We start from the raw sequence: 17,171 nt of genomic DNA, 5'->3' as shown, positions 1-17,171 counted from the left end.
CCACAAAGGTCAATATCACTGACGCCAAGGTTGAGAAACCCAGCTGTGATGCTACGAAGCCACTAAATTTGTGGTCATTTCCAACGCCCTTGGAAGAGTTTCACTGATACTAAAACTAAACTATACAATTTTGCTACAAAAATCTATGCTCAAATCTTCTCAGGTACTAAACAAATTTAACTCCTAGTATGTTTACTGAAATTTTAACATACCCTAAGGAAAATCAAAGCCTGAACAAAGGCAAGTCTATCCCATCAAGCTCGATCTGAAGCCTATCCACCGTTCTTCATCTGGCTACCTCCTACTGATTCTTCAAAATCCAGCTCAAAATGGTCAGTTCTTCCAGGAAACCCCCCTGACGAATCCCATAGACCAGGTTAGCTGCTCCCTTCTCTGCAGTCCCATTGCACTGCACTTTGTCACTACTTCCACCAAATAATTAATCTAGCACATTGTTAATAGAAGATATTATGTGTTTGTTGAATTTATTCACTGAACAAATATTGATTGAAGTCTACCATGTGCAAGGCACTATTCTAGATGCAAAGAGTACAGCAGAAAACAAAGCAGAAAGTCCTGGCCTCGTGGAGTTCACATTCTAATGGGGAGACAGACAAAACAGAGAAGTAAATTATACAGGAGATTAGAAGTGCAATGGAAAAAGACAGCACAAGGAAGAGAGATGGGCATGCCAAGTGCTGAGCCACGGCTGCAACTGTAAATAAGGCAGTCAAGGAATGTTTTACCCAGAACCTGACATTTGAGTTAACATCTGAAGGAGATAAGAGAACAAGTCATGTACACTTCTGAAGGGAAGTGCATTGCCCAGTGAGGGTAGCATGCCTAGCGCTGCTGAAGTAGCAAGGAGCTCATCAAGGAAGCAAGCAGCAGAGGATGAGGTCTGGAAGAGTGGAGCAAACATGCAGAGCCTTACAAGCTATTCTAAGGACTCTCCTTTTACTCCAAGTAAAATGGAGAACCACCAGAGGATTGTGATATGATCTAACTCCCATTTAAAAAGGATCTCTCTGGCTGCTATGTTAAAGTCTGAAGGAATGAATAAATGAATGAACAAACTAATCACACTGTTTTTTTTTTTAAATAATTATTTATTTATATGTTGGTTTTCTTGTCTAAACACTAAGCTCCTTAAGGACACTGTCTTATTCATCACTGTGCTGCCAGATTCTAGTAGAATGTGGCTGGCATCCAATAAGAGCTCAGCGTGGAATCAACAGATGAACAAATGGATCTTTCTTGTTCCCAAAGGGTTGTGCCATGATTTTCCAAAAAAGGACCCTTATCCATAGTGCTGGTTCAGTATGTAAGTATCCCACTACAGCCTAAGATTTTTCTTTTATTGTCTCCTTGATGTTTGCAGTTTACTTAAACAGAAGAATTCAAGAGAGTTATGTTTGCACTTACCTGGCTCTCAGGCTAACCACATCATCAATTAATGGAAGCAACACAGTTTACTCCAAGCACCACTCAGGAAACCTGAATTCCAATTCCCTAATTACCAGGGATCTAATTACATGGCCTTGGACAAGTCATTTCTTTAAGCCTCTTTAAACCTGTTTTACATATCAGTCCATTTCTGCATCTGTTACATGGGGAGTCTGAACTTTAAGAAGTGACTTCCAGCTGTCAAATTCTATTCCAAGCACATTCGAGAAGGAGGAGGTATGGTTGGGAGTGTACCCTAGAGTCCAACTAAAAAGTTTTGTGTTTTTGCTTCAAAGGAAAAAAGAAATCTATTGCGGATTTTACTTATATCACTGTGCCATGGTTCAGACTAAGCATAGAAGTTCAAGGAATTCCCTTTGACAAAGATTTGAATAGTATCAACATGTTGGCAGAAACCCATTACAAAACTGAGTGGGCTGAATGGGCTTGACTGAGTTGAATGGGCATTATGGCCACCTGTTTTTTTTTAATGCTATTATATATAGAAAATGGTTTCTAGAACTATAACAGTAAACACATCTGGAATTTCTCGTTGTCTCTAGCTTGCCTCAGGACTAACAATGGAATGACTTCAAGTGAGTCAGGTATCCCTGACTCTGTATCCTCAGCAGGGAAATATCCATAATCTATGTCCTCTCTACTTCATAGGAATACTTAGAAAAAGAATATTTACAAACTCATTCAACTTCTAATGAATGAAAGACAGCAATGAGATCGTCTAAACTGTCAGATAATCTCTAAACTATTTTTATGTGATTTTGAAAGGTGCTTTGTACTTTCACTTGAATGGAGCTTTCATAACCTCAGTAAATGATAATTGCTATTATTGTTATTAACAAAACTACACTAACTGCCAGCCATTTTGTTTACAACCTTCTACTCTACATTTTTTATTTTCCTTTCTAAACCATCACTACATGAATCAAAATGAGGATAGAGCAGCAGGACTGGCTTCATTCTGCCTATGATGTTCTACAGTCAGAGGAAAAATGTTTCACAAAATACAATTTAAGTATTATAATCAATTCTCTGGATTCCAGAAGGTTGCTTATTTACTTAGCAAGCTCTCACACATCACTTCCAAAATTGTGAGGTAGATTCTATTATTATTTATGTTTTACAAATCAGTAAACTGAGGCATAGACTTACTCAAGGTCACAAAATTAGTAAAAGGTGGAGCCAGGATAAAGTATGTAACCTGACTCCAGAATTCCTGCTCCACACAATTACTATACGCTGCCTTAAATTTCCAATGTAAGCTCATTTCATCACATTCCTCTTAATCCTCTTCTCTCACTAATTTAAATATGGGTATAAGCAAACTTCCCTGTTCATTCAACGAGCAGAAATACCCCCTCCATGCTGGCAGTGAGGAGTATAAAGTAGTAAGTCTTATTCCCTATCCCCAGCAGGCAAGCAAGGGAGTCAAGAAAAGGAGATTAGTACATAAACGGTCACAGTAAAGACTTCACTCATAAGTGGAAATTAAGAAACAAAACATGAACATAGGGAAAGGGAAGGAAAAACAAAATAAGATGAAAACAGAGAGGGAGGCAAACCATAAGAGACTTTGAACTATCAGGAACGAACTGAGAGTTGCTGGAGGGGAGGTGGGTGACGGGATGGGGGTAACTGGGTGACAGGCATTAAGGAAGGCACATGATGTAATAACCACTGAATGTTGTAGGCAACTGATGAATCACTGAATTCTACCCCTGAAACTAATAATACAGTATATGTTAATTAAACTGAATTTAAATAAAAAATTTTTAAAAAATAAAGAGTGAGAACAATGCTAGAGGATTCTGTAACAAAGTACTATGGAAACACAAAGGAAAAATCTCTAAATAAAACCAGATATTCAGACAAGGCTTCACAGAGATGAATGACTAAGATCAGGATAATGCAAAGTAATTACTTCCAACTTAGTCTCCTTAAGAAAAATGGGGGGAGGGGGAGGGCTGGAAATTAAGTAATCTATAATGCTGCCTCCTTGATCAAAAATGTTAAAAATAAAATTTGCTCCAGATCTGTCTACGGACTTCAGATTAACTTTGGGCCATGCCTGGGTTACTACAAAAGCAGGATGAAGATAACTAACTTTTGAGGTTGGGGAAGCACAGAGAATCAGGTACGTTGACAAAGAGTATGTAGGAGAGACAAAGAGCAAGCAATCAAGCATCAGACTGCTTGGGTTCAAATCTGAACTTAGCTAATCACTCACTGCAGGACCTAGGCAAAGTAACAATTTCAGTGCCTCTGTTTACACATCTGTAAACAGCAATAATTCTGGTGTCTATCTCAAAGGATTGTTGGGAGGACTTAATGAATTCTCATGTTATGTTCATATAACAGTGTCTGGCCCATGGTGAACCACATCCAAACGTCTACAATTACTACTGCAATTACTCCTCGCTCTAAGATGAATATTCAAAGATGAGAAGCTGGATGGCTGGAAGAGTCATCAAAGAGACAAGCTCATCTCTTGCAAGTAGAAGAGACAACATGAGATAAGGCATTAAAACAAGAAACAGCAGAATGTGTATTCAGTAGCTAAGACTACACAGAGTTCAAAGTTGCTGGTTAGATGAGCACTTCGTGTGCTCATCTGACTGATCTGGCAGGTGCACAGATTAATCTGATGGACAAGACACAAGATTAGTTATAAAGCTATGACTACAGCTCAGGGAAAGATGATGAAATCTGAAGTAAGGCAGCGAAATATAGGTCAAAATTTTTAGGAAATAGGTAAGAAATATGAAGAAAATAAAACTGCCAGAACTGGGTGACTGGATGTGGACAGCGAAGGAGAAGGGGAAACTCTCTGGCCTACATGAGAGCCAACAAATGAAACTGTAAACTCAAAAGTAGGAACAGCTTAACAGGTAGAGGGAAAATGAGGAATTATTCAGACGCAGTGAACCTGCGATATCTATGGAGTACCCAAACAGATTCATCATGATGTAAACCTGACAGCCCAGGAATGAGGTCTGAATGAGTTCGGGAGACTACAACATATAAGTGACACACAAAGGATATGCAAATCTGAAGCCTAAGAGAAAGATCTGAGCAAATTTGGAAGATATCAACATATATATGACAGATGAAGCTGTAGATGGGAATAAACTTACCCAGGGAAAACATATAAGGAAAGAAGAGCAGTAACTTAGAAACAAAATTCAAGGAATACCAAGCATCAAAGGACGGGGCAAGAAAAAGAAATCCTAGAAGCTGTGAAAAACAAGATAATCTTTCCCTAGATTCTAAAGTTAGGAACCATGCTGTGGAAATTCACAAATTCCTAGGCAGTTACTTTCTTCACTGGCCTTTCCCTCTCCCCACCATTATCTAATAAGAAGTTCCAAACACTGAACTGGGAAGTCCTTGAGAGGAAAAGACGAAAAGCCTTATTTGGTTTCCTGTCACTAATGTCTAATATAAGGAGAATAAACCTTGTGGAAAAAGGAAAATGGAATATTTCCCATTTATCAAGACAAAGGGCTCATGAAACTCCTAGAGCCTAAGGGAGATTCCACCCCAAACCAGAGCAACAAAGCCTGAAGAGAGTAGAAGCAAAAAGGGGACCGGTTTTATACACCGCTGGTGAGAACGCAAAATAGTGCAGCCACTTTTGAAAATGGTTGGAAGTTCTTTATAAAATGTTAAGCAGAGTTACCACATGACCCAGCAATCCATTCCAAAAGAGGAGAAAAACATAGGCTCACACAAAAACTTGCACAGGAATGTTCACAGCAGTATTATTCACAATAGCCAAGTGGGGAAAAAACGTATTTTCATCAACTCGTGAATGGATAAGCAAAATGTGGTATATCTCCACACAATGGAATATTATTCAGCCATAAAAAGGAATGAAGTACTGATACATGTTACAACATATTTGAACACTGAAAATATTATGCTAAGTAAAAGAAGCCAAACACAAAAGGCCACATAATGCATGACTCCATTCATATAAAAGGTTCACTGAAAGTAGATTAATGGTTGCCAGGGGCTGTGGGAGGGAGGAATGAGGAGCAACTACTCGTGGGTATGGGGCTTCCTTTTGGGTGATAAAAATGTTCTCAAATTATATAGTGATGATGGTTATACAACCTTGTGAATATAAAACTGTACACTTTAAAGGGGGAAATTTTACAGCATTAAGACTTATACCCTAATTTTAAAAAGGGGGGCAGTGTAGAAACACAGGAAGGCTAGAATCCATGCTGCATCCCCGATTTCTTCTCCTTCAGGAGAATCTAACATTATGATGCCAACAAATCACTTAAATGAACAGTGGTGGAAGCTGCAACCATGAAATTTTTTAAACACTTCGCAATATAGGTTGATTATACCAAAGAGAGATGCAATTCCTCACGCAAAAATGGGAGCTTCCAAGTCTTTTCCTAAAGAAAAGGAGGAGAACTTTCACATATGTTAGTGAACTTGTATGGAAGTAACTAATCTACATTTCTAGTTGAGGAAGATTAAATCCTAGTGCCAGAAATCCCAGCAGAATCTTGGGACTTTGCTGAAACATTCAGGTGCGGTCATAGCTTCTCCTACCAAAGCACCAGGCGCTTTAATCCACAGTAGAGCTGGGCAGGAGAAGCCACAGAGTTAACATTAACAATACAATGCCTCTGTCGGTGACTGGTCCTTGGGGACTACTTCTCTTCTCTTTGGAATAAACAAACAGAAGGGGATAAAACCAGAAAGGCAATATTGCCTGGTAGAAAACACAAGGCTCCGCAGAGCTACCGCGTGCTCCCAATGTCACCACCCAGTAACCCAGCAACAGAAAACTGGGAAAATTGCAGTTTCTCTGGACCTCCGTAAGATATTATCGCATACCCCATAAAGCAGCGGTCACAATACAGGAACCAAAAGTGAGACTCAAATATGAGTATTCTTCCCAATTCACCTCAAAGAAAACTAGTTGGTAGTACTGTACGTGTTTTGGTCATACTGAAAAAGAAGTCTCATGACCTCTTCTCTCTGATGTACTAAAGTACATTTAAGTGTGAGAATGTCACACTGAAAATTGTAAAGCAATTACAATGTCCAAATTAGAATCCTTGACTCCTTTCTTTCTGTGAAACCTATAGCCATGTAATTAATCCTCTTGCTTTAGATTTCATTCCCTTTTCTTTATCTCCAGAACCCAAGCCACCATCTCTCACCTAACTCGTTTCCTAACTTGTCTTTAAAATCCTTTGGTTCCTTCCCAAACTGTAATAAAACCGAACCTTGCCTACATCTGCAGCTCCACCTTCTACTCACCCTCTACTACTTTTGACTCCAGCCAACCTCAGTTTCAGTTTTTTTCAAGCTTTTGAACAGCTCTGCCTAGAGCAGTTTTCTCCATCCTTCTACTGGCTCAGTTTGCTCCCTCCCCCTTCAGATCCCAACTCAACTTCACTTGCCCCAGGAAGGGCTGACCTTATCAAGGTCAGAGTAGATACTCCTCCACACTCACCTCCACTCCCATTACTAAACACTTCTCGAACTAGTCTGTACTAGACTGCAGGTCGCATGAGAGCAGAGTCAGTGTCTAGGGTTTTGATTGCTCAATACCCAGACATATGCCTAGTGCCTCGCGGATAGTCAGCATATAATGACCAATACGTGAATGATTACAATTAAGCAAAATCTTCACTTGCTAAAAGATTTCACATGATATTTTCTTCATATACAAATATTTTAAAATATTTCTTCATTGTAAAGAACATTATCAACAAATGCAATTCTTCCTAACAATTGCACAGAAAAGGGACTTAAGTACACATGCACTTTCCACAACGGCTCACATTGTGATTATATCAAAAGGAGCTAAAACTACTACCACAGTGGGAATGGAGCTCCTAACATGCACTCCTAAAACTCTGAATCTCCTTAACTGGAAAGATCAGAAAAGCTACACGAAACACAAATTATAAGCATTCCAGTCAATGCGTGTACACTGGAGTGGAAATACACGAAAATCATCATGTTGCTGGCCCCATTCCCTGCTCCCACAAAAAAAGTTTGGACACACTTAATAGAAATGCCCCTTACTCCACACAGTTCACCGAGTGAAGGGTACTGTGAAATACTTCAAATTCCAGAAGCACTCAGGACTGCAAAGGCCGTGAGAAGAGAATGTTCCAAGCACAGACTAAAGGACAGAAGAAACAAATGAGATAAACCTTGATGCATGATGGCTATCTAAGGAAGTCTAAACACAAGACTGAATACGTTTGTTCCAAAGTCATTAACCAAGCTTCAGTTTTGAAACATGTTCAAAATACTTAACATATTTTATAAGTCTCCAGTGTAAGTGACAGACGTTTGTTATTCAAGATAACTAAATAATTGCCTTCGTCTAGTTTAGGATTAATAAATCTCTATCGCATTTCAAACTTAGGTTTTGTATTTGGATTTTTTTGTATAACAACAATTTTATTTCTTATTATGTATTTGTTGCCTATGCAAACAAGCATACAGATTCTACCAACTCAAGAATTTTTATTATCGTTTTGGGGATGAGACCACACTTCTAATTCTGTTCACATTTTAACTCAGCAACTTCAATCCAGTGATCAAAGCTTCATTAGCTTACAAACAAACTGTTTCTCAGGTAAACTGAATTGCCCCACATCAGGAACTTAAGCAAATAAGTAAGTACAAAAAAGGCAGAGATTATAAATTAGGGCAGACAAATCTGTATCTAGCCCCACGCCGGTAAAGAGCATTCTATCAATATAGTGAAATGCTAATCTCCTAATTAACAACCTAATTAGGTAATTATGGCTTTGCAGAGGGATGCCGAAATGAAATATGACAACATGGTCACCTCTTTATATGGCACCTGTGGGCCTTTTCAGCTGTCACTGCATAGAGTGCAATATCAATTTGAACAGATGACAAAGTGCTGTCATTTTTCATTCTGATAATATACAGAATGCTTTGGACAGAAGCAGTTTACAAAAAGAAACATCTTGCCTGGTATTTTCCTAATTTAAATATGCTCAAATACATCGTTAAAATTTCTGCATGTTTTTTATATCGTATATAGGAGAATTACCATTTACAACAACAACAACCCTAACTGGCCATCTTGCTGATATGTACATGCTGAAACTACCGCAATTTCAATTATGAAACAATGAGAAAAGCACCAATTCATCATGACAGTCTAATATTCATACTTTTTAAAATACTGTTAGCATAAAAATTAAAACCTAAATTTTGACCTTTTCTCAGAAAAACTGAGACAGAAAATCACACTTATAATTTCCCATACCAAAAAGCATTTTCCAATATATAAGCATTCAAGTCACATAAAAGCTCCATATACCAATGTCCAACCTCACAGAGACAGGAGTGTACTCTGAAAGACATCTGTCACAAAGCTACCACTCTCACACTGGCCACTAAAGAGGGCACTGGTACCACCAACACAAATACAACTCTTCTTCCATGATACTGTTTTTTCTTTTTTTTTGTTTCTAAGATCTTATTTATTTATTTGACAGAGAGAAACACAGCGAGAGAGGGAACACAAGCAGGGGGAGTGGGAGAGGAAGCAGCAGCCTTCCCACTAAGCAGGAAGCAGGATGTGGAGCTTAATCCCAGGACCCCAAGATCATGACCTGAGCCCAAGGCAGAGGCTTAACCAACTGAGCCACCCAGGCGCCCCTCCATGATATTGTCTTAAAGAGAATTTTGGGCAAAGAGAGAAAGGCTAACCTGGGTACCTCAACATCATTTATGTCAACATACATGAAACCATATTCTATTTTTTTTTTAAAGATTTTATTTATTTATGTGAGAGAGAGAAAGAGAGAGTGCACGCGTGCATAAGCAGGGGAGCGGGGCAGAGGTTTGCTGGGAGGGAGGTGGGCAGGGGGAAGGGTTAAATGGTTAAATGGGTGATGGGGATTAAGGAGGGCACTTTCTGGTGAGCCCCAGATTTCAAATATAAGTGATGAATCACAAATTCACCTGAAACTAACATTACACTCTATGTTAACTAACTGAATTTAAATAAAAACTTGAAAATTTTTTCTAAAAATGGAATCACAAGCTCAAAAGACTTGCATGACTTATTTTTTAAGGCTTGGATAAATACTGAGAAGGTGCTCTCCAGAAAATTTTCACCAATTCTATTCCCACTAGCAATATATTTGTAACCAATCACCACCAATCTCTGCTAGCAATAACTATTATGATTAGGGTTTTATTAAATCTTTAAAACTTTGTATTATAAGATTATACCTGTAACCAAACACTTACAGAATATAATCAGGAACAAGTTTAAAGGAGTAAGAAGAGCCATAGTTGATGACCGTCCTAAAACAAGGGCCAGCAACCAAATCTAAAACAGCATGAAATAGTGACAAAACCACCACTGCGTTCACAGTAAAATGAAACAAAACACTTCCAAAGGTTTGAATCCGAGCTTTGTCATTATCAGCTCTCCCTCGTCAATCACTTTTACTTCAAGCTTCCATTTCAGCATTTGTTAAGATGGAGACAAGGAGAGTACCACAGCCCTTGTTTTTAACAACTTCAAAGGGCAGTCATGGCACACCAAAAAAAAGGTAATATAAGCAATTGGAAGTCCTTATTGTTATTACCAGATCAATTCATTTAACCTAAACAGATGACTTCATTCAACCCTCCTTACACCAAAAAGAAGCATATGGAAACGCCTCAACAGTGCACTCTTGGTAGGCACACTAATTCACAGAGCACAACTAGAAATGAACAAGACATGACATCCAGACATGAAAATGAGGGTCTCACTTCTTCACGACCACTCCGCAGAGTCATTTCTCATCACATTATACTGTCTCTAAATGCATTATGTCCCTGCACGCTGGTACCTGCACCTCTCCAGAAGCATCATTAGTACCAAGTACTCACATAAGTGGTTTCTGAGCCCCAGATAACACTGGCAATGCTGGCCTCAGTTCGCAGACTGTCCAGCTCACACAGTTAATAACAGAGCCAGCATTCCAATCCAGGTGTCTGGGACTCTAAAGCCCCACCTCACATGGCTTCAAGATTCAACCTCAGGTCTTCTTCATTAGTCTCCTTTACATCAGCAACTATGGACTCTCAGATTTAAAATACACTGTCTTTGTTTTTTTTTTTTTTTTAAGATTTATTTATTTATTTGACAGACAGAGATCACAAGAAGGCAGAGAGGCAGGCAGGGGGAGAGAAGCAGGCTCCCTGCTGAGCAGAGAGCCCGATGTGGGACTCTTGATCCCAGGACTCATGACCTGAGCTGGAGGCAGTGGCTTAACCCACTGAGCCACCCAGGTGCCCCAAAAATACACTGTTTTTTAAAAAAATTGCTTTAGAAAGAATATTAGTCCTTCCAACAATTTTCTACCATTTTCTCTATTAAAGAGTACTTAGTTATAATATAGTACCTTAAGCTAAATCCACAGGGAGCTAAAAATGTTATTTTTTTTAAGTTTTACATATTCAGTCCATTTTATCTGTATCAATAAAAGCATAAAATAAAAATATACCCAAACTTATAAAAATATACTCAAGTATAGGATATGAAAATCTAACAACGCATATATTTAGGAGTAAATGTGACATGACTCTATTTCAGAAGTGATTACTATAATCTAATTCCAATAGTCATTTTAGTACCTTCTTGCTGTTCCCAGATTTTAAGTTTTGTCGTTTAAGTGGTTTCTCCCATTTTTCTCACTTTCAATTACTTAAAACTGTTTTCTTCTTTGGGTCCAAATTTTGTTTCTTCTATTAAATCTATTTCCTCTGTATATCTAGATTGCTGCCAACTAGAGATAATAAATTTTGAGTGGCTGGTCAGGATTTATTTTCTTCATTTTATATTCTACGCTATTTCCTTATACAATAGAGTATGAATGAAAACCAGTATGTAAAAGAACAATATTTCTTCAATTCTCACCTTGTGGAGGCTGGGTATTAAAATAAAAATAAACCCTTGGGCTGGGAACTCCCTGACCATATTTCTCTCACTATGCTAGGTGTCTCTATGCCCCCTTTCAATCTTGTATATATAAAGTCAACAAACCACTGTATGCATTTGGGAAGCACTTGGCCTATCAAGGTCCTTTCCCAGAATTAGTGATGAACACAGACCAGAGGGAAGAGCTGAGGAGTAGCTCCCTACCTGCCATCATGAAAGAAAGAGCAGCATTTTAGATATGAACCATTCTCCCCTGGGGTCTGCCGATAATCACTTGTGTGACTTTAAGAGTGTCATTTAGAACCAGAAAGCTTGGCATCCTGCAAAGACCTTAGCAGGACTTGAGTTGAGCTCCTCATGATTATCCAGATGGGAAAAACATTCAAGGATTTGTAAATGACCAAAATCAAAAGGCTGTTAGTGGCATACTGAATTCAGAATTCGAGTCCCTCTCAATCCGGTGCACTTTCTACTAAACTGTCATTCACTGGGCACCAGTTTCTTCATCTCAAGAATTTATAATTACTCTCCTTGTTCATTCACTTCATGTACTACAAAGAGGACCAAAAGACAAGAATCTGGTAGCATTTAAAGTGCTAATAACAGGGGTGTCTGCGTGGCTCAGTGGGTTAAAGCCTCTGCCTTCAGCTCAGGTCATGATCCCAGGGTCCTGGGATCGAGCCCCACATCGGGTTCTCTGCTCAGTAGTGAGCCTACTTCCCCCCCCCCCCCCCCTGCCTGCTTATGATCTCTGTCTGTCAAATAAAAAAGTAAAATCTTAAAAAAAAAAAAAAAAAAGTGCTAAGAACACAAATCAAAAGTATTACAAGGTCATCTCCTCATCTAAATCCTATCCCTCCTGAAAATTAGCCTCATGATATAACAAAAGTATTCACTCCGTCACTTCCCCAAACACAATCAGTATGTTAATTACAATATACCCTACTCTGGCAATTTACCAGTAGACTTCTGATTAATAATCATTACATGTGTTGTACCTCCTGTTCTGAACAGTGCATACCAAAATTTCAGTCATCAGGTAGATGAGAGTTCATAATCAGGCAGCCTGGACTGTACATAGCCCGCAGATGTGCTTTGGTCTATATGGCAGTTTTTTAAATGGCAAATTTTAAAATTAAATTCATTAAAATCCAGATTTTAAGCAACTCTTGAATGCCCCCTCAAGAATATTATCCTCTCCCGGCCAAAAAAAGAATATTATCCCTCATTGGGATTGAAATTAAAAATATTTTAAATAAAATACAAATAAAAAACCAAAAGAATAGCATCCCTCAGAAGATCCAGGGACACCAGACCCCTTCCTCAGAGAGCAATAAGCAACTGGAGCTGAGCAGCAACTGTTGTTACCTTCAGACTGGTCCTATGACAGCCAGTTCACCGAGGTCTGTCCTACTCTTTTATCATGGGCACTTGAGCTAGAAGACCCTGAGGTACATGCTCAAAAGAGAACTAATAAATACTTGTTTATTCTTCTTTAGCCTATTTTTTCTGGTGTTATCACTCACTAGCTATGTGAGTTGGGTAATATATTTAACCACTAAGTCTCAGGTTGCTCATGTGTTCCGTGGGGGTAACACCACCTATCTCACAGAACCACAAAGACTGAAGGAAGTAAGATGCACAAAAACATTTAAAGATGACTAAATATATACGTGCTCAATTGTTTTAAATTTAGCACAAGCTGAAATGTGCTAACTGTGGAGTCAAAACTTCTCTAAAACCTCAAACTCCCAGAAAACACAAGGTCAGGGCACCTCCCCTGGGGGGAAAAATGCAATGTGACAGAATTCCTAGTCATATAATTTGGCATCTATTGCTGTGTCCTTAACAATAAGGCCGATATATCAGAATAAGAGATTTCCAGCAAATTCTCTTCCCCTGAAATACATACATACAAATCCACTGAACTGCAGATTTCTAGTCTTCAGTTATGAGTCAACAAATAAAACAACTCCTCCACTGCACCAAAAACTATACATATATATATATTTACCGTGATAGATAAGGCCACGAGCTTAGCAGCGGCCGCATTCCCTCCTCATTATCCCTGCGGTCTAGCATAGTGAAGCACACCCAAGCTACTCCGACGCTATGGCTCAAGGGCTAGCATCTCTCAAGTCTATTCAGACAGTCCCCATCCACCCATCCACACCACAGTGAGTACAAACACCAAAGTCTAGCAGATAATCCCTTCTACTCACAGCTCCAACCGCTGCATACACTCAGGGAACTTCTTTAACTTCTCTGCGTTCTAGTTTCCTCGTCTGTAGAAACAGGATGCTAACAACACCTTTCTGTATGGGAATGAGACAACGCATTTAACACCATGCTAGCAGACAGTAAGTGCTCATTAGCTACCATTACCAGTGTTCCCGCCTGTGTGCTCTACAGTACCCTGTGGAGACGGCTGCCATGGTACTTTCCTACAGTTTACCTGCGCATACTTACATCTCCCCCACGGGAATGTCAACCACCTCAGGGTGGGCGCTGGTTTTATGCCTTTTTACATCTCCAGGGTCTTAACACTTTCCCTGGCACTGCTGAATGAATCAGAGATCGTCAGAGCATTTATTAACTGGAAAAATTATGAGCAGAAACTGGACTTTACCTCTCTTGACTGACGCTAAAGCCCTCACTGACTCTGACTCCTATAGACCCTCCAATTTACCTCCCAGTATCCCCACTATAAGAAGCAACGGCTTGCTTTACTCAGTCTGGTCTACTTGCCATTCTAAAACCATCATAGACATTGCATCTTTGCATCTTACAACTATCATTTCAGGGGACCTTAACCATGTATCAAGCCCTTTATCCACATTAGCTCATTAAATACTCACTACATTCCATGAGATATTATCCCTCTAACCCAACCCATACTTGAGGAAAATAATGACTGGAATTAAGAAACTTTCCAAAAGTCAAGAAGTAAGAGGAGGGACAAGGAACTGAATCCAGAGTCCATGTTACTCTCTATAGGTCTTCCATGCTCCTATTCAAAGTTGAACTGACCCACCTACCACTTTCTGACCTTGAAAGATCATAGTCTTTTCTACATTTAAAGGGCTATCTGTACCACTGACTTTGACATTCATAGTTTTTCTCGTTTATAGTTCTTCTGTATGTAGTTTCATATAATGTTACAGTGTGTGAAAGAGGGCAAAGCATATAACGAAAAAAAGCACAGATGCAGGCATGAGACAGACCTGGGTTTGAATCCTACCTCTGTCTCATACCAGATGTAAAATTTACCCTGACTCTTCCATTTGAGGTCCTACTTACCTAGAGTAAAAGATCAGGTAGGGAATTAAGGAAGGGGGCTTTTTCAAGCATAGCTGGAGCTAGATCAAGAGGTATACAATGTGAGTACTGTCTGGCATCACAGTAATTAAAAGTAGATATGAGCACAACGCTAAATGACAAAGGGGCCACTAGCATACCTCAGAAGCTCCGGCAAACTTGGAAGTGTGTAAACTGAAAAAGATGAACACAATAATCAACACTTCATCAAGAACTCTTTCAGCATTTACTAAGCACCTTGTGTGGGGTCACAAAATGAGGAATAAAAAAACGGTGCTAGCTTTTCCTCTTGTACTAGGCTTTTAAAGTAATAATCCTCCCCCTCTGCTTCTGAAAAATAGAATGAGAATGCTGACTTTGTTTTAACTGATGTGTGTTAAGACCTGTCTCCATCTGTTTAACCTGGGGAAGTTTTTAACTTTGCTGGTTTTGGTTTATAACGTGATGCTCTGCACAGGGCCATGTACCGTAACGGGCTTCAAGAATTACTTGCATGCATTCCAAATAAAATTTTAACCAATTTGTTGACTCCAAAAGGAGTCAACTTTTGGGTCTTCAGTTAAAGTAATAATCTTGTTTAAACTACTTTTTTTTTTTTTTTAAGCCTTCACCAGATTTAGAAAACTCCTTGCCATTCTCATAAAAAGCTGAATCCAAGTTCCAGCAGCACTCCAGCTAGAAAAAAGTTTTGCGAGGCTGCTTACTCCTTTGGGACAGCTGGGGAGAAGAGCTAAGGAAACGGGGACCACAAAGACAATGCTTTAAAAACAATTTGCATGTTATGAAGATTAGGACATCTACATTTGCCGAGTGGTAGGGTCAGAAACTGCCGGAGCCAACCCTCCCCCCACCCAGCACGACCCAGTCCACTGGCTTCTCCTCCCCCAGTCACACAACCCAGCTGTCAGGCTCCCTCCAGTTCTGGAAAGGACGAGGAAACGGATGCTCAATGGAGACAAGGGCCAGGCAGGCTACCCCCCCCCCCCGGGGCAGCGCCCAGAGCGGAGGAGTGAGCAGGGTTGGGATCCTCGGGTGGGCTGACGGGAGGGTGTGCGAGGGAGCTAGCGGCTGGGGCAACCTTTACCTGAAGCTGCTGCCACACTACGGGCCGGGTCGGCTCCGGGACACGCTCCTGAGGGAAGGGCCCGGCTTCCCCGCGCCTCCCGGCCCCTGACCCGAGCTCCGAACTCTGGGAATCCTCGGGAACTGGCGCTCCTCCCCGCCGGCTCAACTGCCTCTCTCCCGGCTCGCCCTCATGCCCCCACTGCTCGCTGCCGCCGTCCGGCCAAGCGGCAGCCCTGTTACCGTGAGCCGCGCTACGACCCGGAACCGCACCTCGCGCACCGGAAGTCCCTGACCGGGAAGAAGCCGCTGGCTGGGGATGTAGTGCGCAAGCCCCAGAGCAGAGAGCAAGGAGCCAAGCCCTCCCGGGGGGCGGGGCCGAGCAGGAGGCCGTACGCATGCGCTGCACTTCTGCGGTCCGGTTAAGGCCTGAGTCACAGATTGCTAGCTGGGAATGTGACGGACGTGTCAACCCGTGTATTTGCGTCGCATAGAAATCAACATTAGCGTTCTCCTTCAAATCTCCATCTCCTTTCTCTATGGAAGAAAGTTCTCAATTCATCCAGAAATGAGTGACGAGACAGCTTTACGTCTGGGTCGCAAAAACTTGGGTTCTAATGCCAAACATAAGTGGTTGTGTAGCTTCGGAAATGACCCTTCTCCTCTCTTGACTCGGTTTTCTCATCCATACAGTAGTTCCAGTTCTAGAGTATTCCTGTGAAAATGGAATGGGATGATGCTTGTAAAGCACTTCGCACAGTGCCTGATGCATAAATACCCAGTAAATATTAGTTATTACCCTTGTTACCTTAAAATGGAAACAACTGCCTTCCACAAGAACTGCAGGAAATTGTGTGTCAACTATACTTCAAAAAAAAATAGGTGAAAAAAAAATTTTTCTTTAAAGAACTGAAGGGAGGTTTCCGTAAGATAAGAGGACTTGCACAGAAAAGGAGCTCACTGTTGGCGGTCTCTCTCCTGACAGAACCGGGGGAAGACACCGTGAAGGGGAAAGGACGACTCAAGTAGTGCAGTGATAGGATCTCTCTCCTGAGAGAGAGCCCAGAAAACTTCTAAAAAATGCACCTTAGCAAAAGGAAAACAAACAAACAAGGCCGAAGTTCAACCCTGGCGCATCATTACACAATATTAAAGTCACCAAAAAACATACCAGGTATCCTCCCCCTTGTTTTCAAATATGTGACTGATCTCTTAGCTCATACATGGGAAAAAAAGAACCTTGACACCCAAATGCTTTCTTGCACACACAACACCACAGTTCCACTGGGGACCTGTTGGAGGTGCTCTGCTAAACCAAAGTGTGTAAACAAGGTTTGAAAATCCTATTTTCTAAGGTCACCAG

The 17,171-nt window shown here is 40.5% G+C and overlaps 1 protein-coding gene across 4 annotated transcripts in view; it reads right to left on the bottom strand.

Annotated features, from left to right (window-relative positions):
- The window catches only part of MAPKAP1 (MAPK associated protein 1), a 243,204-nt gene extending 227,104 nt beyond the window's left edge, over positions 1-16,100 (bottom strand). For 3 of the 4 annotated variants that reach the window (XM_059410802.1, XM_059410803.1, XM_059410804.1), the window contains exons 1-3: positions 15,831-15,916; positions 14,887-14,920; positions 13,651-13,743 (exon numbers count right to left, since the gene is read on the bottom strand). The gene's annotated coding sequence lies outside the window, so the exon portion shown is untranslated. Of the gene's footprint in view, positions 1-13,650; positions 13,744-14,886; positions 14,921-15,830 lie in introns of all 4 variants that reach the window. The other variant, XM_059410805.1, reaches the window with a different exon arrangement.
- Positions 16,101-17,171: the final 1,071 nt, after the last annotated feature.

This window comes from Mustela nigripes, chromosome 9 (assembly GCF_022355385.1).
Source record: "Mustela nigripes isolate SB6536 chromosome 9, MUSNIG.SB6536, whole genome shotgun sequence".
Lineage (NCBI taxonomy): Eukaryota > Metazoa > Chordata > Mammalia > Carnivora > Mustelidae > Mustela > Mustela nigripes.
The sequence above is the reverse complement of the archived record's forward strand: the minus strand, read 5'-3'. Positions and strand labels throughout refer to the sequence as shown.